Source organism: Mycetomoellerius zeteki, unplaced genomic scaffold, assembly GCF_001594055.1.
Source record: "Mycetomoellerius zeteki isolate Tzet28-1 unplaced genomic scaffold, Tzet1.0 scaffold108, whole genome shotgun sequence".
NCBI lineage: Eukaryota > Metazoa > Arthropoda > Insecta > Hymenoptera > Formicidae > Mycetomoellerius > Mycetomoellerius zeteki.
In genome coordinates this window covers 85,312-113,188 of record NW_017255996.1, presented here as the reverse complement: position 1 = coordinate 113,188, position 27,877 = coordinate 85,312, and the positions used below count along the sequence as shown (strand labels likewise).

Genomic DNA, 27,877 nt, shown 5'->3' with positions numbered 1-27,877 from the left:
AGTCAGAATTAATGGAAATGACGGTTTCGAGCTTAATAACCGAGAGCTTTCGACCACCATTAAATTGCGATTGCTACACTCAGCTGAACGCGTACAAGCATTGAACGCTGCTTGGAACATTATATGCTTTCGTACTTGCTATGTACTAATAAGACCGACATTGCCTAGAAATATTATATTTATTCTCGAATTACATATAATCCTAATACATGAATACCTAGGGGCTATGTACTTATTCTAAAAGTTCTCTAAAATTTTAGAAAAGAAGATTAGAAAAAAAATATAAATATTTAAATATCTCAAAATATATTTCAAAAAATATTTATGATGATAAATATATATGATCTTAGGATTTAGAACGGATAAATTATGCGAGCATATTCTACAAATAGAAATAAGAAAACAATGTCATAAATCATGAAGTTTAGCTTCTTCTTCTCAATCCGTCATCTCTTGTCAGAAACGTGGTGATCTTTTCTGTATGTATCTACTGATAGATGGGACCTGTAGTTTTTAAGACTGGATTTCAACAGCCATATCAAAAGAGGTTGTAAAAAATAGTTTTGGTGATTTGCCATTGCTTTTCGAAAGATGACGATCAAATAAAATCTGATGTCTTTTTGGGTGGATTTGAATCCGGATCTTTGGCACAGAGAGCAACTCTATACCATGATCGCCACATTGTTTGGTTAGAAATGCTTTATTACAAAGTTATTACAAAGTAAATAAACAAATATTGAAACGAAATATGAAATAGGAAACAACGGATTGCGCAGAATATGAAAGTGTATATTTACGGAAAGGTCAAATATGTTTATCTCATATGTATATTCATCGTATTTACTATGTTTAAACAATTCAGTATCATTTCAACCTGTGCGTAAATATGGTATTCGTTCAGCCTTGAGACAACGGCTACGTTCGAAAAGAATAGATTTTTATAATATAATAAATTTTGTCGTGAAATAGTAACTGCCCTCAAAATATCATCAATATCCGTTTCAATATTTGTTTATAACTTTGCAATAAAGTATTTCTAGACAAAACTTTATGTAACATTTTTTTATTATTTTCATTTATAGAACATCCTTTCGCAGTTGATTCGTTAAATCCTGAAACACTCTGTATATACAATTATATTTATAGATAATAGATAATTCTGATTGAAATATAATTATTGTGGTAAAAATAATAATTCTAGTAGATTTTATTAGAAATATTGTATCAATCAGAATTCCGGTCATCTCAATTAGAATCCTAATAAACTTAATGCAGAAAATTCTGATTCGTCCATTTTCAACCAGAATTTTTTTCAATATACTATATTATCTCTTATGAGCTGAATCAATAGATCAAATTAAATTTATTATTAATCGAAAAGTCCTCTATCAATTTTCGCAATTAAAGAGATATTAATTTTTAAAGATCAACGAAAAGAATCGACAAAAGCACGTTTTATCGGACAGCCAAGTGCCACATCCATTGGTCGCGATTGTCAGTCTTCAAAAATTAATATCTTGTTAACTGTTGCAAAAATTGCAAAATGATAGAGGACTTTGTTCAATTCGATCTATTTGCTGATAAGCGATGATGTGATTATTACCGGATGTTCTGTACATATAAAATAATTTATAACAATTAAACGTATATCTATACTGAGAAACATTTCTGGTTGAAAGTGGACGAACCAGAAGATTCTGATCATAGATCAGTTAGAGAATTCTGATATCTCAATTAGAATTATAATAGATTCAAAGAATCAGAAAATTCTGATTGGTCCATTTTCAATCGAAATTCCAATTAATACAACTAGACTCTTTTTCTAATGTATATTAATTTTAAGGGAAGAATAGATTTAACATATTGTTTGCTGTAGCAAATAATAATACAACTAATTAGTTAGGAAAATTGAAAATTATCATATGTATATGTGATTCCGAATGTTATTCCATCGCGGGTTACAGTAAATCCAATACTATATCACGTAACTGCAATATATAACATTTATGTTACTTGCAAATAGTAACATCTATGTTACTTGCAAATAGTGTATATGACTGTAGACTCAATGAACCACACCTACTAGGCATATCTCTGATTGAATGGGATATCAATTTGCTTTATTATGCATACGTGGTTACAATTAAATTTCCAGACACGGATACGTCATTATTAACGTTGGTCCAACGTCTCGCAAAATATGTAAATTAGACAGCATTTGACGCCTAACTGTGCCTATTGCTTTCGGATTACGGCATTGCATATGTAGAAGCATAGTCTGAAAGGAGCAAATCAAATGCTGTAGTTGCATCCTTGTCGGAAGATAGATATCGGTATATAGAGCGTTACTTTTGATCTGTTCTGAATCCGCTGTAGTCCGAAGCCGTTAGACGTGAAACATGTGCGTTAAACATGAAGATTTCGATTGTTTAGGATAGATCAACATTGGCTGCATAGTTATACAAACGATAAGTTACGAAATTTGTGTGAATTCCGCGTGCGTGAACATATATATTCGTTCGCGTGAACAGCCATTGTTAACACAGGACAATAATAACTCAGAAAATAACGGGGTTGTGAACTGGAACGTAACCGAGACCCCTTTTTGTGAGATCGCGGAAATGTATGCAAGCATGTGAAAACGTGCGCGCGCGAGAAAAACACGATGGTGCAGGGAAAAACCACGACGAGGGAGTATAGACGCGAAAACGGAGCTCGCGCTGCAACGACATGCAGATATCGTCAGTAATCCAGTGGGAAATGAAATAGAGAGCCGGTAATTAGAATATTCAATATTCGCGAATGCACAGGAGCGACGTAGAGCGTGAGTGTGAGTGTGTGTAATATGTACTCCCCCGTGCTTGTTGTACTTACACGCGCCGCGTACACATGTCAATACAGATCATTTACCCATGAAGGGAAATATGCTGTGAATATCGGAGGAATTGATCCGGGGTTGGAAAAGCTACTTCGTAAAAAAGTAACTAGTTACAATTACAGTTTTTTTTTCTCTAAAATGATAACTAGTTACCGTTACAAGTTACCAATTCTGAAACACGTTGTAGTTATAATTACTTAAAAAGTTACGAGTCGTTACTTTTCTGTTAACTTCTTTGTAACTTTTTGCTTTGCTAATTTAAAAACAAGAATCTCGTACATTTCTAACATTTTTTAATTATTTTATTTCTTATGTGCGTTAAACATTCGCAATTACGCTATATTATTTATAATTGAAAATTAATATAACTTGGAATCAAAATTATATCAATTTATATCAATATACAAACGCGTTTGTATATTAAAAGGCTCCTACCTTAGTTTTTAATTTATAACGAGTTTGAAATATGTAAACTGTTAAATTAGTTACCAAAACTATTTAATTAATAATAAGTTAAGTTGTAGATGAAAAAACAAACCAAGTTAAATTACAGTTATTATAAAAAGTAACTCTAACTGCATATACAAGTAATGAATTATTTCTAAGTCCTGAAATTGATTCACATTAAATCTTCGAGGATTCAAATGCATAAAATTGACGAATTGCGAAGAAAAGTCAATTGAATTCAGAAACATATTTTTCTATAATGGATGACACGAAGCTTTGACAGCATTGTCCACTGCTTAATTCAAATATACAAACTGCAGTCGTCACGTAGTAATGTATCCAATAAACGATAGTTTATGTTTTATTTACGTAACATACATGCGATGAGAATAAAAAGAAATACAGAATAGCGCACGAAATGTCATACTATTTATCCAATTTTCAGGTCTTGGTAATTAATTCTATGCTGTACCAATTTTATTAAAAATTGATGCATTATATATAAATCAAATGGTATATTTTGTGCGCCACTCTGTACATGCATGTTGAGATATTGCAGAGAGTCAATCCATAAACATAATCAGGATTATAACGGGAAAATTATCGTTTTGTTAAGAACTTGCGTTTCATTAAAAAATGATTACATCAATCAATAGTATCTTGAAATGTTCGAATGCTTAAATCTGTAATTCGTGGAGTAGTATCGACATGAGTAATTGACAATGCTATGGCGACATACAACTTCGTTAATTATCCATTTGCGAATAGAAAGGTAACTCGGACTTTGAGTTAGTAGCTTGAACGGCACGATGACCTAAGCGTTATTCCCGTTTACGGAGCAGTCGTTAATTACATTTAACGTCCCCATCACCGAACCGTCGCATCACGTAACATCGTGATAGCGTTGGAACATAAATTAACTAATCGAGCGCGTTGGTCGTGACGTTCTCCAAGTTCTAATCTAGCATCAAGCTTAAACGAGAAACCTAGAGATTTGCTGTTACTCGTGATCGAAGTATCTATAACGAATTATCGTAAAATAAACATAAACTTTTCTATGACATAAATGGATCTTGCTGTGTTCTTGAAATAGAATTGCATAAATATTGTGAGAACTTACTGAAATAAAAGTCTGTTTAGTATCATTTAACTTTTAATCGAAAATGCAAACAATTGCATTATTGGAAATTCTGATTAGTAAATTATTGGAAGTCTCACTTTGTATCGAATTTTTTATTTTTTGCCCTTCTTTCCTCTTCTTTAGTATCATCATCTCTATAGCGAGGAATCGTCTCTTTCAAATCAATGAATTGTTTTTGTTGATTGGTTACAAGATTGGATAATGACGCTGTTTAATTAAGATTGAAATGGAAACTCGAGACAAATTCTAACAAATACGCGAAAAAAGGTACGATAGTTACAGAATGCAGGCGGAAATGTAAGGTGATAAAAGAGGAACTGTAATTGGGGATCGTTTGGTTAGCCGATGAAGCCGTTCCCACTGAAAACGCGAATCTTTTCGATTACCGGATTTTCGGCATTGTTCCGCTCGCCTTTGTTCGTACGAACGTTTTTCCGGAGTTTCGCCAATTTAAAGTTTCTGCCGTCTCATCCACGATGCCTGCCATTTCTTGCCCTACAGTTTTCCACATTTTTTCTTTCTTTCATCATTCACAACTATTTTTCATCCTCTCACTCGGCACCTTATTCCTACGGTATTCATCTCGCTCTTTCTTTCTCCGTCTTTTCTTTGTATTTTCCACGCTGCAAGCAATATATCTCTTAATATTCTTTTGATCAAAACAGTTTATCGCGCAACATCACCGCTCTTGTCATTCAATATCTCTTTAATGCAAATTCGACAATGTTGACTTTATTACTTCATTGAAAGATTCATTAGTCATGTACACGATTTTTTACATTTTTTCCATTTAATTAAATTATTGATATTCTCTTAACAAGGTTATATGATATGCATAAGCATTTCGATAAATGCGGAGGATAATGATCGAGTAAAAATGCAGCACTTGTTTTTAGAAAGTTGGTTATGTTTATGAACAATATAGTTCTACAATTACGTCGATTGTCGCTATTAAAAGTTCGGCGGATGTTATCGTGATTTCTCGTCGACTAATACCAAATCTCGGCGTTGAAACAGGTCGTTTCGCGGTTGTTACACGTTAGTTTAGTGAGTAAAGGTCGATTAGCCCGACAGAAGTCAGACCTAAGAGCATAAAGCACACTCTGGAGCCCTAGCTTGGCCGATTGCCCACGTCTTCATCCCTTCGGACATCCGCAGTCTGCTCAAATCTCCCTCCCTTCCTCCCCCCCTCTCTACCCTTTCTGCTCTCTCTCTACTCTCTCTGCTCTCTCTCCTCTTTCTCGTTGTGGTACAATTCTCCAGAGAGCCGAAAGCTACGGCGTCGCGTTTAAACGGAAGGGACGTGACGTTAAATGGGTACACTTAATACCCACGAGTCTGAATTATACGATAGTCCTTACCGCTCATTTGGTATTCCGCGAGGATAATTTCAGCTGAATCCATTAGGCGCTCGCGGATGGACGGACGAGCGATGTTAGATCTCCTTCTCGTATTTCTGGGACATGCAAACGCATGTTGTCGTCGAGCAGAGAAAACGGAAGAGAGATAGACTTATTACGCGTTCGGATCACATTTTTTAAGGTTGCCTTAACGCCAATGCATATATATAACTGCATTTCGTCGACTTATCTTCGTCGGATTTCTCACATTTTCATTGCAGTGAGAATCTTGCTTCATTGCAATATTTTAACGTTTGACAAAAAAAAAATTAACTGCGCGTCACGTTATCTTCTCCATAAAAAGAGTCTGATAATAGCTATCAAATGTTAAATGAAATAATGCCAATCAAATATTCTTACTTTATTTTCATAAATATTTAGTAAGCATCACCAAATATAATAATATAATGAACTATTTAATAATACTTATTAAATATATATATATTTATGGGAAAGTAAAATTATTTTTGGTTATATTATATAGAGTATTTCCAGATTCTTTTTCCAGTGCACGAATTTGCATCGGAGATTTAGCGATTATTTTTTTTAAATCCGTGGCGAATACGTGAGTTGATCATTCAAAATAAATAACATGCAAATAATCAGCACGAATTTTGAAAACATTTTTAAATGACATAGTAACACAGAAAAGTGGATCGTGCCTTGATAGAAAAGTCAAGAGGGAAGCGTTAAAATATTTTAACCGGCAGATGCTTCTGACAGAAGTACGCGCAAAAAAGCAAAATACCGCAAAAAATTTCAGATATACACACACATGCACACACATACACATCTCGTTGAATAAAGTTGACGGATTGGATTATAACATAAGTTAAATGCAACATATATTTAATCATTCACACGAAGCGAAGTAAAACGAGGTTAAACCTCACCATAAAATAAATTTCTTTTAATTTTTTTTCTTCCTGGCGGCTACTGTAATTAACTATTAAATGATAGGTTTTAATATAACGACTTTGCGAAAAACGTACGAGATCTCATTATATTTTATCGGTACCTATCTATGGTATCTCATTATATTCTACCGGTACCTATCTTCTCGAAAAAACATGACGATTATAATCATGAAATTCTTTATTAAACGCAAAGTATGATGTAATTCATTGCCACAGCGGAATTCATTAATATTTCTCACGCTTCCATCCCGCTTCGCGAAACAGCGCGATGAGAAACAAAGCGTTCAATATCATTCTTTTGATATCCATAACGGATAGAAGAATTCTACCGACACGTATCGCATATCTCGGCGATCCAAGCGTTGAGCAACGTTGGTTTCTCTACGGAGAGAAAGTAATAAAGCTGGAGCTTGTATCTCTTATAAACGCACTACCTCGGAGTATTTCGACATTGTTCGCTCGAGGAGGCAGTAATTCGTTTTCGTCCTTATCTCCACGCGATCGTCTCACCGGCGTCAACAGGTATCCAACGAGGGTTGCGCACGCTTTTCGCCGTGCACTTCACGTGCGTGCAGTTCGCTGAACTTCATCGGGGGAAGGGGGGGGGGATAGAGACTTGTCCGCTCATCGTGCAATTCGCCTGGCGACGTGGCGAGTGGCATTTTATTTGAGAACGAAGTGAATTCCCGGGCGCCGACGATGCCAAATAAGCTGTTTCCCGCGCTCGATACAGCTTAGCCTCCCCTTCTCCTTCGTTTCTTCCGCCAAATACGGCTGTGTGCACGGCACCGACAGATAAACAGCAGAAAAGCCCGGCTTTCTATTGAAGAGCCGCCCAATTGAAACGGCGATGCCTGCAGGCTCTCGTCGGTCGAGAAACGCAAGTGGGAAGATAACTTTTCGCGATCTACTTCTGGTCTTCCGCTCCTGCGAGGCCAAATGCGTATTAAACGAAAATCCGTAAGCGAATCCTCTCTGGACGGTACAAAGAACGAACGAATGAACGCGGGCGTCAACTCTTATCTCTACAGAATGAAGTGGCGCAATTAAGGCTATGCTGAAAAACTCGCCGAGCAGAACCATAACACTTTTCTCTGAATTTATCAATAAACTAAAAGAATATATTATCGTTCATAAGTTCCCTGATATTTTTAAAAGTAAAATAAAATACATATTTTTGTGTAATTTTTTTTATCTTGGCGACATAATTTGATCTTTTTAATGATAAAATAACAAAAATATCTGTCATGATTTGATGTTTTTTGGGAAATTTTCAATTTTTTTCATTAAAAATCTCTGAATTATAGACGGGTAAGAAACTCTAGACTGTTTGCTCTGACAGTGTTTCCAAAGTGCCTGAAAAAAATTATTAAGTGCGCTGGAAAAATTAATTAGCACAATATAAAATATGTAAGGTTGCAACAAAGAAGAATTTTTTTATGAGGAAAGTTGTAAGTTTTCTAAGTAGTATATTTTAATCCGATAAATATTTTTATAATCAAAATTAAAGAGTATTGTAATTATGTTTTTAAAATAAAACATATTACTAGGGATGCACCGGATTATAAAATTACCGGATACCGAATATCCGGACAAAATGTAACATCGGATATCCGACATTTTCCGAATATCTGACCGGATTCTTAAAAAAAAAAGCCTATAGGGAAAAAGTTGTAATTTTGCAACAATGTATAAGATATTACAGCATTATGAATATGCATACTTATTTTTAGAACATTTGTATAATAAAAAATGAATAATTTAATGATATCAAATTTTAATCAGATATATTCTCGGATACTAATGATATCCGACTATCCTATCGGATAGTAAAAAAGTGCCGGATAATACCGGATACTGGAATTTTCCGAATGTCTGGTGCATCCCTACATATTACACAACAGTATATATTTTCGAAGCTAGATCTTAAAATGCTTTAAATAATTCAATCTTGAATCACTAAATATGATATATATGTCAAGTGTCATATTGAATTATTTAAAGCATTTTAAGATCTAGCTTCGACCATATAGGGCTCTTATTTATCGGTTGTGTCTCTCACATACGCGGTCTGAAAAATGATATAGTATATATTTTATTTTGTATATATTTTATTATATATAGTTTATTTTTAAGATTGTTCGAGACTTATAATTGTTATAAACGCGAGATATATATATATATATATAGGTATATTATATATAGTTATATGTATAGTAAATTGGATTTTAGAATAAAATATCTCAAATCTTTTATAAATGCAGGTAGACTTTGGGACTATGCAGTGTGCAAAGATTATATATAATATACGTACATATATGTATATAATATACATATGTATACATATAACTGCTAATTAAAAAAATTCACAATAAAATAAAAAAGCCGTTTTGATGGATTCATTCGGTTTGATTGAATTTATAAAAATTAAATTAATTTCATGCTCACACAGTATTATTGAATGAGTTCAAATTCGATTCCTCCTATTAAATTGTTTCATCATGTTAATAATGCGAAATTAATTTTTCGTGCAGCCTTATTTTTAATTTCATATCGTGATCCATTATTAACGCGAATAAACAACTTTATCCGATAAACAGAGATTAATTCAACTGGTCAAGCACTTATACAGGATACTGAATATCCCCGTTACGTTGCGCAGTCTCTTTAATGGCAGGCGAAATAGAACTTCGTTGAAAACCATATTATTCGAAATATGCGAGATAATATAAAACACTTTTGTATAAAATGTGTAATGTGGCTTCGCGTATTTTTAAAGAAATGTCGACATATATCTGTGTTAAAAGCCTATCGGTATAAAATCAGATTGTACTTCAAAGTTAGCATCCCTAAATCATAAAATTGAATAGGAATATTATACATAAAGTGTAAACAATTCAACCCTTCTATATATACGTACAGAAATAGTAATGACAGTTCCAGAAATAGTAACTGCTTCTTATATTCCTTATAATAACAATGATTTCGTTTACTCTGTAATATACCAGCAGCGGTTATTACACTTTAGCGTTCTTCCAAGTTTGCATTGTACGTACCGTAACAATAATTTTATGTTAGAGCCCTAAAGCAGAGGATTGCAAGAGTATCACGAGTGGTTGCCTTGCAACGATAAAGAGAATTATGCTGTAAGAGTTGAAACGATGTATTTCTCTAACTTTACATCGAGGATCGCGTGGCGTTCTCGTATTCGTTTAAACGTATAGAAATAAAAGTGTCTTTGCTTTACGTCAAGTTGTTCTTGTCATCGCGTATTGTCAAATAATTTTTAATCACTTTAATTTAGCGAAAAGAAAATATTATATAATCTGCAACTATGACAAAAATTTAGAACTTGGTTTTATTTGTAAATTTTAGCGTGTAATAAAATGTATCATATTCTAAAATTTATATAAAAATAAAATCGTAAATATTTTTGTTACAATTGCAGGTTATATATTTTCTCATCGATATATATATATATAAGATATATAAGGTGTATGAATAATTCATATTTTTTATAAAATTCAACATTATCGAAACATACCGACATAGTTAAATTATGAAATTAATCCTTAATATTATTTTTTAACACTCTTTTTTCCATTCTTCAAGCAAATTACAGATTCCGACTCGATAGAAACTGTTCTTACTTGCAATGAATTTATCAAGCCATTTTCTTATTTCTTTGATATTTCTAAATTTTTTATTGGACAAGATGTGCTACATCGATTGGAACAAATGATCATTTGAAGGCGTTATGTCCGGTGATTAGTACGCCATGTGCGGTAAAATATCCCAGCCAAGTTGTAATAGTATATCTTTGACCAATTTCGCCACATGAGGCCAAAATGAGCATTTGTTCGGCCTCATGTGGTGAAATTGATCAAAGGTACACTATTGCAACTTGGCTGGGATATTTTACCGCACCTGGCGTACTTGCCGGACATAACGCCATTAGATTATCATTTCAACGTGCAGCATACTTCGTCCGACAAAAAGAAATGTCGAAGAAATAAGAAAATTGTTTAATGAATCTTTCTTAAGTAAAGACCAGTCTTTCTATCGAATTGGAATTTATCATTTTCTTGAAAGGTAGAGAAAAGTATTGAAGAATAACAAGAATTACTTTCATGATTTCGACAATAAATATTAAATTTTATAAAAAATAGAGCATTATTTATTTATTCACTTAAGATAGAAATATAAATAGAATATAATTATTATTAAATTATTATAACAATTAACTTTGCTCATTTTGCTTTATCAAATTTAAAATTATATATAAACGACAAAACGTTATCATCGTTCAATAAATGTTATAAAATACATTTTGCGACTATTGATTAACTTTCGCATCATAACGTAATTGAAACTGATTGAATTCGGGACGCAATCGTCTCCACCTTTAAAGTGTCGTGCACGTTATTGGCAATAGATTAATGAGACGTCCTCGGCAGTCGATCAATTTCTCCAATACGATGGGTACAACCACGCCTCCATCGAACTGTCACTTCCCTCTCGATCATTTCAGATGTATGTATTTCTGTCTGTGTTGGAAACGCGGACAGATATCGAAAACGTTTCAGGAATCAAAGAAGGTTGATCTATCCTGGCGAATAAAATAAGAGCTTATGGAGAGTGAAATGGTATTAAGAGGGAGAGAAAGAGAGAGAGAGAGAGAGAGAGAATTGCGATATCGAAATCACTGCGAGAGATTGTGGCGAACCGCGGGAAATAGAGTACGCCAATGAAGAAGAATGGCCACCAAATTCCCGACAGATTCTTTATTACTTCTTCGCTGTGGGTTCCTGCTTCGAGGGTTAGTGGAAGGAAAAAACGAAAGGTAAGCCGCAAACGAATTTCTTCCGTCAAATGGCGCGAAATCTCCTCCAGAAACCGTCTGTCGTTTGGAATGCCGCGAAATGAATGAGAGACTTGGACGGGGCACTGCTAAATGCTTTTTAAAAGCCTTCATCAGTCAGTTAGGTGCACGAGCACGCATTCCCAGACGAGCTGAAAACGCGACAAAAAATTAATTAACTCACCCTCTCTGGACTCTCTATTATGGATGTAATCATATAACAACAAAGTTGAGAAATTTTGTATCAAGAGAGGTAGCGTCTTACGTCAAATATATTTTTCTTATAGTATATGTATGTATATGTCTTTGTTTTATTTATATTTTATCGATTTATAAAATCAATTGTTTTTAGAAACGTTCTGAATATTTTGGAAACATTAGAATGCGTAAATTTAAAGCATACAAATACTTCTTTTTAAATATTTTTCATACTACTACTTGAAATAGATCGATAAATATTTGTCGAGCATTCCAATCGGGATATCGACAAATTTGAAATTACTTCTATACAATTTCTATATACATATTCTATATACATATTGTATACGTTCGTGTTTACACGAACGATTTTCCACAGAATATAAACTGGGTCAACCGGATACGAAACAAACATATTGTTTTTCTATTTCGATGCTTCGTATAAAAAAGATTCATGCTAATTTAAGTTTAAAACTTTATATTTTCAACGAGAAAAATTAATAGAAATTAATTATTTTTATTATTACATTTTTTAATATAATCAAATTGACGATTTATTGCATGCGCTAATGTTTAGCAATTATAAATCCAATTTCTTAGAGAAGAAATCAATTTTTATAAGCAACGATTATTATGTGTCATATATGTATATTTATGTAGACCTACTAATATAATAACTGTAGACCGGGGAGACTAAAATTCGAATAAACCGTACGGAGAAAGAGTCAGAATTGCAAACTAAGAATTATCTTGGGAAAAGTTTTAAAGCGAACCGAGAGATATCTCGGGGATAAGTCAGGAAAAGCGGATAAAACAAGGAGGGTATCATAGAGATAGGTGTCAAGATTGCACTCACAATCAGTAAAATAACCAGATTGCACAAATACCATTTCATTATACGTCGCGAATACATTCGAGGTCACGGGACGCGACATTACACGGCGTGTTTCTGGTGGGCAACTGCAGATTCTTTGGTTATATAAGTTACATTCAGGTTTCGGAAATTATGGTACCAGCAAAGGGGTGATTCTACATGAAATAATAAATTGAAAACGTAGAATTAATATTTTTTTACATGAGGCTTTATTTTAAGAAAAATCAATTTTAATTAAATATTCACCGGATACTATTTCTCGATTTAGTAGATTTCGCGCTACAGACTACTATCTCTGCTCACGTTTGTGTTTATTGTAGAGGATAATTGAAAATACCCAATAAAACAGAATATTCACGCACGATGAATGTTATCACTTTATAAATTGTTGAAAATATTATCTAAAAACAAAGCTTTATATGAAAAAGTTTCCTACGTTTTCAACTTATTTTTTATAGGATCGCTCCTTTCCCATTTATTTCAGAATATTCTGTATGAAAAAATAATGCAATGTCTACGTGAATGTTGTCTATTACGCTGAAGATCATTTTCGTGCCTCTTTGGCTTCTCTGGGTTAATGTTCATGCGACGACAATATGCGTATTCTATTTCTTTTTCTTGATCGTATTACCTTACGTCTTCGCCCTGCGGTGGGACCAGCCAGTATGAATCAATAGAAGCCAACACCGCGAAGTCGTATCTTGGAATAAGAAAGTGGTAGCCAACTACCGTGCTGATTTTAACATAGAACGAAGTCGCGTTTAATTATACGAAAACAGTATTATCTCTGTTAGGAACTCTTTAAATTCTTTTTTTATTGTCGGTTGAAATAATCACCACCGATACGATCACGCATCCGTCACATACAAGGTGTCTCGTTAAAACCGTAACAACGCTTAAGGGGAGATTCCTAAGATCATTTAGAGATGCGAAAATCCTAATCAAAATGTCGATATAATATAATCTTTTAATATAATATCAATAATTTTAAAATAAAAATGGTATAAAATTGCAGGCTTTCTCAAGATAATAAAAAAAAAACGAATAAAGGACAGATGATTGAAAGCCAAATGCGCAGTAATGGGTGCGTTTTGATATGAACAAAAATGTATTTTTATATCGGACCTGGTTCAATGTAGATGTCTATAATCTTATCGATCGATATTTTTTAATTTCTGATACCTTTGTTATAATGCTTTTAAGTGTGCAATCATGGAGTGCTGTAGCGCTCATTTAGTCTTACAACTTTTTGACAGTTACTCAAAATTTGATAAATTGAGAGACTCTCCTTTCTGCACTCTTTGATTAATTACATTGCATTGCAACCAATCAAGAACATCACACCGATTACTTCAACATCGCTGAAGATGGCTCGAATGGAGCTGAAACGTTTGATTCAATTACGTAAAAAGTGAAATACATTTTTTTGTTCATATCAAAACACACCAATTACTACACATTTGGCTCTCAATCGCCCGTCTTTTATTAGTTATTGTTTTTTATCAATAATTTTATCTTTTCGCATACATAATCTTTATATCAATATTAACAAAAGGCGACAATTAGTTTTTGTGTTTAATACTTTGCGCTGTACCACGCCCAAACGCGCAAATTTTAGACGGTGTGATTCGTTAACTTCAAGTACTTATAATTAAAGAACTATTATAATCATTTAAAACTATTTTTTATAACAATATACATTTTGAGAGATATTAGAATTTTCGTCTTAAAACGATCTCAGAACTCTATAATCCTTAAGCGTTGTTACAGTCGTTACGGGACACCCCGTATATCTACATAGCGTGCTATGTTACCATTTTTCCACGCTAATTATTCATGTGTCATCTCGTATTTTTTGCATTTGCAGCCACGTTGACGGATATTTACTCGGATACATTTTGTAGCGTGAATACCGTACGAATATAAAGCCTTGTATGTTGAGACAAACGCACCTGACGATATCGATCCACGTAGTGCCTCATTTGAATGAAGTAAAACAGGCACGAAATCGAGGATTCATGAATTCAAAGGATAAAATATTTGTCGCATGATTTACTCCGTAAATCGACGAAGCGTTTTCAGCTTTAATTAATCTCCGCAGGCACTATTCTGAATAAAATACAATTCCATCGGTTCTTTTGCAATTTTTAGATTGACTTAAGTCGGATCCAGGCCGAGCAAACAAATATGAACAAACAGGAAGGAACAATTTGCATCAATTTTTTCAGCTTGAATCCGGCTTTAAACGAAAAGATATTTTCGTGAGAAATCGTTGCAAAAAAATCAATATTGTACTGGATGCATTTATGTTAGTTTTATAATTATGATCTACATTTATTATAAATATTATGTGACAGATAATATTTAAATATAGATTTTAAGCGTAAAAATCTTTCTGTATAATATATGTCATTCTGGACACGTATATGAAATTGTTCGAAATGGATTCCGACTGGAATTATTTCGTTTTACCTAAAAAACACAATAGAAATATATAGAAAATAATTGAATAATTTCGATCGGAATTCATTCTGAATAATTCCAAAATACGTGCTTTGTATAAATGATAATTCTACAAATGGTCTCTTCATGTTTATGTCGGCATAATTTTACAAAATGCATCTTTGCCTCGATGCTATGTCACACTGGATTTGGAAGTAAAAAGTCTTAATTTTTCATATTTTGCTTAATAGTAAACTTCTTTTTTTTACACGTACAGTACAAGAGTATTTTCATATTTTGATTCTGCTGCTTATCTACGCAATTGTTATTTCAATAAAATAATTAGATAACTGTTACGAATATTTGATTTATTCTCTTGGAGCTACAAAATTTTTATTTTGATTTGCATAAATTTCATCCACGACAAAAATGGAAGAATTTTATTCTTTGTAATTGAAAAACTAATGATATGATTATTTATATTAGATAAAGTTGCGTGAGTCTTTTTTGTAAATAATTTCTATCAGAAACCTTTATACATTTTCAAAAATGTTATATTTTTCATTCTGAACAAGATAGAATACTAAATTATTGATAATTTTTTCCTTGTTTTTTTCTTGAGAGAAGCTAATTTATATCCATATAGATAAATCCTATTTCAAATCTTTCAATTAATAGTCAGTGATTAATAGTATTTATGGGTAATGTGCTGAACAGATTAGCAGAGAATATTTAAAGCGATACGTTATTTCATTTTAATGCAGGATTATTCAGTTAGTCAAATTATTCTATCAGATTTGCATATTATCGGTTTATATGCCAATTCATTACGCTTTACCTCTAACAAATGTAAAAATATTAAAATCTACTGAATTGCATTATTAATCATAGCACGATGTGAAAAAGATGAGCTCTTTTATGACGTGATATTTCATGTATAAAGTGTGGTACATACGTAATTAATTATTGTAAATAAATAAACACTTCAGCTTTAACAATGCACAGAAACGAACCTATACATTTTGGCAGCTGTTTGTTTCTCTCTGACGTATTTGATGCATAATACACAAATAATAATCTTTAATGTCCCAATTCCATCAAATTAATGCCCGTGCAGTGAACTGTAGGAAATTATTAATCTCTAAAATTGTTTATGTTTGAAAACATCGTATTTTGTTTTTGTTGAAATTAACATGAAACCAATATTGAAACTTAGATACTAGAAAAGAGCGGGAAGTAAACAAGTATTTAATATTACATGCAGACAATAATGTATTGTTATTTTTCCGATATTTTAAGCAGTAACGATCTCTGACTCTTCCGTCTCCATATCTATTATAAAGTTACAATTAGTCATGTGTAAACGTCGAGATATATCCAAATTTACAAGAGATATATCCAAATCTAACATTTTCTTGTTGCTATTCTAGCCTCTCTATTGTAACTCTATTCAAAGCCAGTTTACCAACAATCTGATAATTACGTTTTTATTGAGGTGCATCGATCATCGCCTCTGGCATAACAGTAAATTCAGCTGGTTTGCAAATTACTATTAACAACGACGCTGTTTTGATATTAGTAACGCTGGAGACTAAACGCACATGACTAAAAATGCCATATTTAGTCAAGGCGATATTTTGTGCGATATTTTGCCTAATAATATTTCACCCAGAGAAAAGTTTCTTCAATTCAAAGAAATGTTTTTTTTTGCTATACGGTTAAAGAAAAAATTTCTTTGATTTGAACATTATTATTTTTTGAAATCAAATAAAAAAATTTATTTCATTTAAAGAAATTATATTCAAATCAAAGAAATGACGTTCAAATGAAAGAAATTTTCTCTTTAACCGTATAGCAAAAAAACATTTCTTTGAATTGAAGAAACTTTTCTCTGAGTGTTCTTGTAAATTTACACAATTTTCAGTTCAAGCAAACTATTCGCCGAATCTTTGTCGGTCTTGAAACACAGTCTTAAACCGAAACTGGAGTAGTAACACTACAAGTTAATTGACAAGCAATTTAATATTATTATTGCAAATAAGCATCTTAGAAAGCTGTTAATAATTTGAAAATCGATATTGTAAGTAATGGACACTAAATTCATTATTTTAAAAAATATGGTATTTATCGCTGAGAGCTTCTCTTAGAGATGTAAATCATTTAAATTAAATTAGTTATGTCTTAATTTATTTACTTTGCACATTTAGAAACATTCCAAACATATTATGGTTACCTATATGTAAAGAAAAAATGCATTGTGATTGTTGTACTCGTTATTGAATCTAGGCGAATGATGTTGTTTTACGAAACGTAGATATCGACAGGCGACATTGATGCTTCCTTAAAATCAGCAGTGCAAACACTGCGATATTTTCTTTAAATTCCGCTCTAATGCAGCAACTCACAGCATCGCAATAGCATGTGATATGTATTGCCATCGATTCCTTACAATCATCTTTATCTTGTTCCTTTGCAAGATTTCGGCTTAATTTTCTCAAATTTTGTTTTCAGCAATAGATGCTTAAGGACCTTAAGTCCCCCGAGGCAAAATATGAGTTAGATCAATTGATCATAAGAGAGAAAGGTCAAGATCAATTTTAACAAATTTTTCTTACAGGTTTTTCACTGCATCGTTTAATTATATCTGTTGCAAAGTTGTTCATTTTCTTGTTATTCTCTTAAACATCAGATACTTGAGAAACCGTGTCTTAATATGGAATTACTGCAGTCATCACTAGCTGTCAGTAGTTGTCAGCATCCATCTATCCCCGGTACTGACATCAAGTGTGACAGGAAATGCGAAATCTCCGGGTAGTTACAATCGTGATCTAACGCAGCGGCTTTCATAGATCATCGCAATCAAAGCGACCGTTCACGCAATCGGGGTTCTCGATCTGATATCCAGGAGTGGTCGCTCAGCAGGGTGAGCCTGCTGATTCCAGATGGTTGGTCCACCGCTATTTATCCGGACGAGAAGCGTAATGGCGGACGTACAATCTTGTTACTGCGCGCGGTGATATGGGCCGGGCCATAGTGATTCAATAATTCAGCACCACGCTCCGCCGCCGGCACTATTTCGTATCTCGAGAGTACTGACCTATATGGGGTGGCTACAAATGAGAGACGCAATGGGATACGGAGGTTCAGGCTAGACACCTCGTCCGTTCGACCACCTCGTCGTCCACATCCAAGGTCCCCGTGTCACGCGGGATCCCTAGAAGCGTTTACCTTCGTTCCGTTGAAAGCACATAACCCCGGCCAGGGGCTTACACGAGAACAATGAGAGTCCATCCTCACTGTGAAACAATGACGGAACGCGCTTCGGTTAACCTCCGAATTGGAGATCACGTCGAACCACACAGATCTCTCTCGAGCCTTTTGTCCTATAATTGTTAGCCCGACAGCGATAAGGTTGTATCAAATGACGGGAAAGGAACTCAACTGCGTATCGAGCCGCGCGTCGCAATGAACGTTATACCTACACGTTACGGTCGTAATACGTTTTAATGGCCGTATCTGCAGGCCCGCGTGATTAGGAGATAATGGTCGCCAATGGCGGAGACACGGTTGTCTCGATGTATATATCACGACGATGGGATAAATGTGGCGGAAGAATCGTCGCGCGGCGGAAGTCGTGTCGCTCTACAGGGCTCATTCATAGCGAAGATTTCATCTCCGGCAAACCGCCATTAAGTGTTCCGGTATTTAATGTAACTCGCAGCTTCTTATCCGGCATCCCGTTGATTCATTCTTCGACAAGAGATTTCTTCCAAATCTCAATACCCCGAATGAAAGTTAATCTCAACCAAAAGATATTGCAATCAATCTTGAACGCGCGTCATATCTACGAGAAACCCGTTCATATCCCGTCCACAGTCTTTATATTGATCCTAATTTGACCATCGAATTGGTTCACAAATTTTCGGATACTCGATATATCGGAGAGTTATTTCATTGTTATTGGAAGGCCAAAAGACGCTAAGGTGTTTTGAGAGAGATTGCCTCGTTGCAACCTTTGAAGGTTGCCTAGTCGACGTAGGTCCTCGAGAAATCTTTCTGCCTTCAGGGCAACAAAGGATTTAGGATAATCCTGAAATCCTCGAGGTGTATACCAGTATGTATAGCGCTAAAACGGAATTGCACGACAGAGCCAAAAAAGAATCGATGCTCGAACGGTTCTCGCGACTGGTGCTTGTATGTATAATCCAGAATGGCGAATCGATCAAACGCGCGTATATTGTTTTTTCACCGTATCGTAAAACCGTATTGGTCTGTCATGTTAGCACCTTAATATCTTATATAGGATATGTTAGGAAGGAAGAATCTATCGAATATTGCATTATTCATGTAACTTTGTTATTTCAAACAGCCGACATTATGAATTTACGAGCGTCAAGTTTTATATCATCATAACTATAAAACTGATGATTTTCATATAAGTATCACGTTAATATATTTTGGTCAAATTATCCGTTATTATAGGTATTATTATAGATATTATCTTCATTTCATTATCATAGATATTATCAATTATTACATGGAAAGAAGGTTTATTGGAGTAAGAATTTTTAGCAGGTCTGAAAATGATTTTCTTAAACTATCAAAATAATTATTTTGCAACACAATTAGCAATGTTGTAAAAATTTTCATGTTCTAGCAACCATTTTGAGCGTCTTACATAATTTGTACTATCGAAAAAAAAATATTATATAAATTTATTATAAAAAATAAATAACCTCAAAACTCTGTAAAAGGTAAAATTGTGAATTCTCGGTTAGTTTCTAACTAATGAAACACGACACAGGTCAATTTAAAAAAAAAAGTCATATCGATCGGAATGGACTGCTTGAACTGTCATTTTGATAAAAATAATATAGTTAATTTATACGTATCACTGAAAAAAATGCATGTAATTTTAGTAGGTACGTAAATCTTTAAATAGCAATAAGTATATTAATATACACGGAATATATAGTTTTGTTGAAGGATCTAAAAATTTAATTATTATAGAGAGATACGGATTTAAAAATAATTTTGTTGTATAATTATTTTTAAATCCATATCTAATTAAATCTTTAGATCCTTTCACAAAACTATTCAATCCGTGTATATTAATATTACCTATTGCTACTTAAAGATTTAAGTACGTATAAATTAACTCTATACTATTTTTATCAAAATGACATAGTTCAAGCAGTCCATACCGATCGATTCGACTTTTTTTTTTCAATTGACCTGTGTCGTGTTTCATCAGTTAGAAACTAACCGAATTCACGATTTTATCTTTTGCAGAGTTTCGAGGTTATTCGCGTGCTCGATATTTTGAATCAAAATTGCAAATTACAATTGAAGTACTCATTCAATTCGATCAGTTCGACATTTTTCCAGCAACTGACTCTCTATATAGCGTTTCGTTTTTCGCCAATTGGAACATAATCGAATTCACGTTTTATCGATTATCTCTCGAAGTTTTATGTTTACACGCTTTCGCGTTTGTAATATGTTTCGAAAACAGTGGGAAAGATCGAAATGCAATTATCGCGGATATAAAAAACTTCTGTTACGCGCGCGGCTTCGTAAGCACATCATGCAATAACCTTCTCCACAGCTGTCTCGCCGATATAAGTAACCGAAAGTAATACACCTGTGTACGCAAGTTTTCATAATATGTTTTCTACATTAGCGATCTACAGCATAGCATAAAAAAATACCGGAAGTACGTGATGATGTCGTGTGAATTCATTTCCGGCAGTAGCTCTTGCGAATACTCTCGCAGAAGTGCGCGCGCCTCTTTCACGCTCAATTCCCACGAGAACGTCCCTAAAATAATCCCGAGCGCAAAACGTGTCGTTATAAAAATTCCATCGTCTCTCGTGCCAACGACGGCACGAGGAGAATTTTGTGTTCTTCGTATGCCGACCTTTTTCTCTTCTTCAGCCAGCACTCTTTCGCGCGCCACCGTCATCGTTCCCACCGTCACGCGTTAAGCGCGCGAGCTCGCCGCCTCTCGTAAATCCGACTCTTCATAAATTTTTCATCGAACTTCAAGGAGGCACGTAACCATCCACGGTGCATGGCCCCGACAGGAAACTGCTCGTTCCTATCGATTTCGTGCAACTCGCCTACATTCCGCGCGCGCAAGTCGATTGGCATGACACATCACCTACGCCATATTCGCCAGTTAATTGATAAATATGGGATGACGGTATAACGATGGTTGTCGACGTTAATTGTAGCACAATTAAGAAGGTGCCGACAGGTCTCGGATAAACGTTACCATCGCCAAGTCGCGAAGCCTGTGCCAACCAGCATGAAGGGAACTGACGGAAGGGTAATACTGTAAGGTTTCCCACGTAGAGGAACCTTCCGAACGAAGAGGAGGCATCTCTCAAAGGACTGACTGACTGCGGCTCGCGAAGCCGGACAGCCGCAAATAATTAGTTACTAGCAATTGCCCGCGATTCCTTACAAGAGGCAGCTTTGAGCGAGCAAGCAGAGATAGGTTCATCTGCCTCTTGTCTCTTCCTTGATAATGTCTTCCCTTTATTCTGACTTTCAGCGAAAAAGAATGTGACTTCGATTGGCGCAAACCATTACAACACACGATGGATGAATTGTGAAGGAATTTCGACGAATATTTTAGACGAATGTTGAGTAAATATCGTGTGCTTATTTAAGCGAAATGATACGTATATGTCATTGTGGTATTTAAGTGGAAATATCGGTGAATCCTTGTGTTAAATTAACAGGTTTCAAATGTCAAATTTAACCGTAACGTATACATCATGCGATGTCATTACGACAAAAAATATTTAATTAGTATATGAAATGTATGAAATGCTCGTGAAATAACGAGCTGAGAAATGATGCTGTACATTAAAAAAAACATCTTTTTTTACACTAGATAGATGCGCGTTTCGCTTCTGATTTTTTACTTTTTATTACACTTGGTTGGAATATTTAAGGAAGTCCTAAAATGATGGAGTTACCAACATTTATAGGTCAGAAAGTTTTCCAAATTGATTATACAGATTGCAAAATTCTTTTACGCAATCAAAATACGTAGGAACAAAAAAAAGGTTGATTTAACGAGAAAAAATCGAAAAATTGAAAACATCGCATTTAGTATCTGTAATTTTTCAACTTTTTTTCGAATTTCTCGTCTCACACCTTTTTTATGAATATCTTTATTTTTAAAGGAATTACTGACGTCATCCGCTTTATCGATCGAACGCAATAATTTTTATACCAATTTTTCATATGCATTACTTTTACAGTTTGAAAATCCATCTCCAGAATTAAAATATAGACAATAACGTAGTTCGAACTGCACGATTTTATATGAAAAACGAAAAAAATTGGAAAATTACAGTTTTGTTATCAACTTTTGGTCGACTCGTAACAACATATACGTATGCTTTACATAAAAGTTTTATGCTTCGTATGTATAAAAAAACCAAGCTTCGTCCGGATTAAGGATTATATGAAAGAATAATACCGTGCTTTTAGAAATAAACCTAGGAGCTTTAATATAAGATAAAAAACTGCGTTAACATTTTATATTATATGTGCGTGTGATATTGATGTAGTAGTAGATTTATATCGATGTTTCGTAAATCGTATGTATTGTAAATCACATGGAAGAAAACAAGGTGTATTATTACGTATAATAGTAGCAGCAATGTGAAGGCAGCCAATCAAAAGTTGATCACAAATACAACTGCAAATTTAAAATGACAGCTGACTTAGCGTCAACTGTTAGCAGCCGCATTGCTTTTTAGCATCTACGACCAATTTCGAATTATTATGGACGAGTGCACATTCATTGGAATAATACATCTTATTTTTTCTACCACATGATATGAGTAAGTTAATAAAACAACGGTTCCGTCAGTTCATTCACGCCAATATCTCCTTAATTATGTAAAAAGATTTTGCAATTTGTACCAATTTGGAGAACTTTCTAACTTATAATGTCGATGATTCTGTCATATTAGGATCCCATTAAATGCTCCCATAAAATTAAACCTCCGTTGATAAGGTGAACTTTTAGAACGCATCTAGTAAGGTGGGATCGATTCATTTTTCATCTAATTAATGTACAAAATGAGTGAAAGAAGTAAATAGTAACATAAAACTTCATTCTCTGTTTATTTATATAGATAAAATTTATAGATGAAAATATAGTTTTATTTGTTTATACTTTATAAATTTATACTTTGAATTAAACAAAAAACGCTTTGACTAGTGGATCACGAACCGTAGGGTCATTTTTACCCTAATCTTATCAACGGAGGGTTAATATTACACTTATTATTATACTAAAACTTCTCGATACGTAAAACTATCAAAATATGTGATGACCTGACTGCCGTTCATGAAGTAAACGCAGCGAGAAAATTGGCAACAATAGTTGCTTTCCATTTACACACAAGTGAGACTGAGTTTAAAGTGAGCTCAGTATTTTATACTCAGATTAATGACGTTACTACTTGCTTACTTTGGCAAAAAGTTATCACATGTTAACACAGTTCATAACCTCACTTTGAAGTGAGTTTATGAGACTCACTAAAGCATACGGTCTCGATACTCTCGATCCTGTGCAGATTATAAATAAAAACTCAGTTGAATCTCACTTATCAGAATGCAAAAGGAACGCGCATTCAACTGATTTATGACGTCACAAGTGAGAATTATCTGAGAATCGGTATACCTAACGGTGACTATATTTTCTTAAAGAAAATAAAGGACAAATCTGAAAATTTTAGGGCTTTGTCCTTATATATTTTTAAACCAGTTCGTGAGTGTCAAAAATTTGTGCATTATAACATTTTATTGCACAGTATAAATAGAGATAATGCGCCGTTTTCTGATAGTTTGAAACTGATTCGACTGTATTGGAACAAACCTTTGATCTGAATATTAAAAGGTTCGAAATAATAAAAAATGAAAAAACTCTGGTTTGAATAAATTTAATTTAAAAAATTAAGAAATATAATTAACAAAAACAAATTGTATAATATTTATATGCACAAAACTGTAAGATATTTCCGGTAAAACTTTGCTCATTGATATAATATTATAGACGCTAGTTAGAAAAGAATTTCTTATAAATAAAAGACAATATTAAAAAATAAAGGACAAAATTGAATTTTGAAGAAACAAATAAATCTAAAGGACAGCTACTTAAAATAAAGGACAGTCCTTTACAATAAAAGACGTATGATCACCGTAGGTGTACTACCTGACGTCGTAAATGGAAAGAAACTAATACTTCGAGCATCGATTTAATATGCATTTTTTTAATAGAATTTATGAAATATCTGAAATATCATCTTTAAATATGCACTTGTATGTTATACAAGTTCACGGAGGAAACCGCGTGAAATAGTATAACGATATCTCGTATAATTTCAGCGTAAAAGGAAACAGAGTAGCTCTTTTGTCTTACAAACGCGGTTCGCGGTGTAAGCATTTACAAGTTGAACCGCCCTGGGCACATCTTGACGGTGGATAACATTCAGTTGGCTTGAATGTAAACGCGAAACTTTGGACATTTTCGCTTCCGGAGGTTACGGCTGGCGGGCCGATTAAAATTGACCGGCACACGCCGATAGCAGGCAGCCGGTATGTATGCAACGTGCAACTCGAACGGTCCCAGCACTCGCGCATATTAAATTCACGGTGGTACACGATTTAACTCCTCTCGCACAATAGATTCGTTTCGCGCGAGTTGCTGCGTCCCATAAAATCGAACGCAATCGCTCTACGCTGCGGAAACAATATCTCCCGCGGCTTCTCTCATCCACGCTTTTTCCGTTCCATCCCTTCTTTTTATCTCTCTAGCTTTCTCTCTCTCTCTCTTTTTCTCTATTCTCGACCTCGGCGCGCCGCAGTTTCCCTTTTACCGCCCCCAGCCGCTCTTTCGTTCTCTTTAACATCGCGCCAGTGGCGGCGACGAGCGCTTTGAACTTTTCCAATTTTCACGCGATGAGATTCAACTACGGAAGTGAATGAGACGTCAGTTGTAATGTATAGAAAACGATCCTTAATGGCGTTTATGGTGACGATGTTACATTGCTCTTATGTATTAACGAGGTGATCTCAAAGGAAAATGAGAGCAGATGACCCGAGAATTTTAGATAACGCCAAAAAGCGCAAACTTTTAATCTGATCATTTAAAAGGTAGATAACAGAGACTAGGAATATACGCGAAAATTAAAACATCGCGTAAAATGCGTATTGCTTCGACCGTGACAACGCGCGATTACCAGCGAGAACTTACCTACCGTAATTATAATAGTATGACCAGATATTTCCGGATGCAAAGCAGGACAATTTTGTTGGGCGAGACAGGAGTAATGTTCGCAATAAATAAACACTTTCTTCGTGGCATTTTAAACATGAATTGTTTGTATTTTGCTACATTTTCTACGCACGTCCAATTAATAGCCGTTTCCACCAATGTAGATTAATCTCGAATCAACTTGCTCATCATCCTTTTCTAATTATTAAAATTGAAGAAAAGTAGTTGAATCGTGATTAAAATTTAATTTACATCAGTGGAAATAAACGTAACTCTCTCGAAAATAATACGCAAGCATATCCAGGGCCCAGTTTCATTAATGTAGGGTTAACTCTAATCTCGGTTTAACATACTTATCTTTTTTTAATTTCTGAATTGAAGGCACCGTCAAATGTTTTAATTGTGAATTTTGATAGATAAATTCAAATTTGTAAAAAAAAAATAAGTAATATCAATCTAACTTTTATGATAGTAAAAACTCGTTACAGTTTTGACAAGTATAGAATTTTTTTCGATTTTTATTTAATCTGGAACAATAACAAATTTGCTCTGTTTTATGAAGACCACTATTATTGACGGAATAGTTAAAATTCGTATTGCCTGCAGAAGGTTAATGTAATCGATGCGAACGTGTACCAGTGATTAATGATCAATTCAACGTTTAATTTCAGGATGCCGACCGCTGAGAGACATGATCGCACTGTCCATGTAGTCCAGGAGAAGTTATCCCAGTTCGACACGTAGGTAAGCAGCGCGATAAACTGACCCAGGCTCGGCGACTTCAAATTCAATTGCCGGCCTGCCACTTAACATGCCACGGGCAACGAACCGCAAATTCTTGCGCCGCGCGGCGCAAATGCGGTAATTCTATTAAGAACGTTCGTTAAGCACGCGGCACGAAAGAAAGATTTCCCGAGGGTGCTTAATACTGTAACGAGTTTGTCGTGGCGGCGTGCGACATGCTGTTGACGACGTGAGCATTCCCCTGAAATACTACGCGTGGAAGAGAGGATGCACGGTGACGAAATTTCAGAATTTCAGTTTCGAAATTCGTATTCTTCTGTCGTGGATACGCACAAGAGGAATCCTCTGTTTATACGCAGCATTGTACGCTGACAATTGTTAAAATGTATTTTATTAAATTAAATATGCATCATAAATAAGCTCGTTACGCTTTGATCTCCGCTCTGATCAACTCTAATCTAGGAGATGACGATACACATGAAAGCGGACCATCGAGCGCTCACTCGCTTATCCACCCTGCGGTAAGCTTCTCACGGTTCCAGATTTACATTTCGGGGACACGCATATACGCTTTTCGCAATTGAAATTCAATTTATCAGGGTTTTGCGAGCGGCCCGCGGTTAACTTTACGCGGATGCGCGGCTAGAAGCGAAGAGAACGAAATAAATCCGCGCATGGTTTTACTCTCGGTGATTGACTCGATTGCCGGTGCTTCCGATTTATCTATTGACGCATACAGGTAAATATGCGGACGAGATGCTGCCATTTAGCTGAGCCAATTAATTAACACGCGCACTGCTGCCCTCTTTTTCATTTTGATACGTGTGCTCCCATTATATACACGCTTCGTATATCGGATATCGAGGTCGAAATGTAGAACATTATCTGGTAGTCAAAGTTTATACCTCAACCACTGCTTTTGTATTCTCGAGTTATAAACGAATGCTGTTTTTATAACGAGGTATCGGAAATATGAGTATAATACAGTCTTCATTTGCTTCTTTATCTCGTTTAGTTTAGAATTGTAATTTTTATGAAGCAATTGCATTTATATAGATCGCGTATATAAAATATAACTAAATTTTAATCGCACGAATTACATCTTTATGCGCTTGTATAAATTTCCGACATAAAAAAAAGTTACGCATTAATTATTGTGATTAAATATGTCGGTAACAATAATAACGATTACACTAATTGTGATTTAATAATATATATAGTAATTATATAATATACGCGGCAAATATAATTAATTTGAAATAGCGCTATTAACTCTATGGTCCAGTAATCACGAAAATCGAGATTAGTTGAAATGACATACGGATTATCTCGCAAAGTAACTCTCAATTCATTATTGTGTATTTAATATCTCACGTTTAGTACGCATTGACGCACTATTGTGCGGCACATCTCTTCGACATCTAATTTTCATGAAATTTCCATTGTAATGATCACTACATGATTCATAACTAAATACTTCGCTGATATGTGATGCAGAATACTATGCGTATGGAATAATCGGAGTGGAAGAATAATAGAAAAATTTTTAATTAGGTAGACAATTTTAATAACTCAAAATTACCGAGAGGAAGAGAGAAAGGAGAGAGGAAGGAGAGACAAAATAAAGGAGAGTGAGTATAGAAATCATCAAATGGACGAACGCACGCAC

General features: G+C 34.4%; 1 protein-coding gene across 1 annotated transcript in view; it reads left to right on the top strand.

Moving 5' to 3' along the window:
- The window catches only part of kek5 (leucine-rich repeat, immunoglobulin-like domain-containing kekkon 5 protein), a 266,130-nt gene that overhangs the window by 177,961 nt on the left and 60,292 nt on the right, over positions 1-27,877 (top strand). Inside the window, exon 5 of the mRNA XM_018452110.1 lies at positions 26,136-26,208. The gene's annotated coding sequence lies outside the window, so the exon portion shown is untranslated. The remainder of the gene's footprint in view (positions 1-26,135; positions 26,209-27,877) is intronic.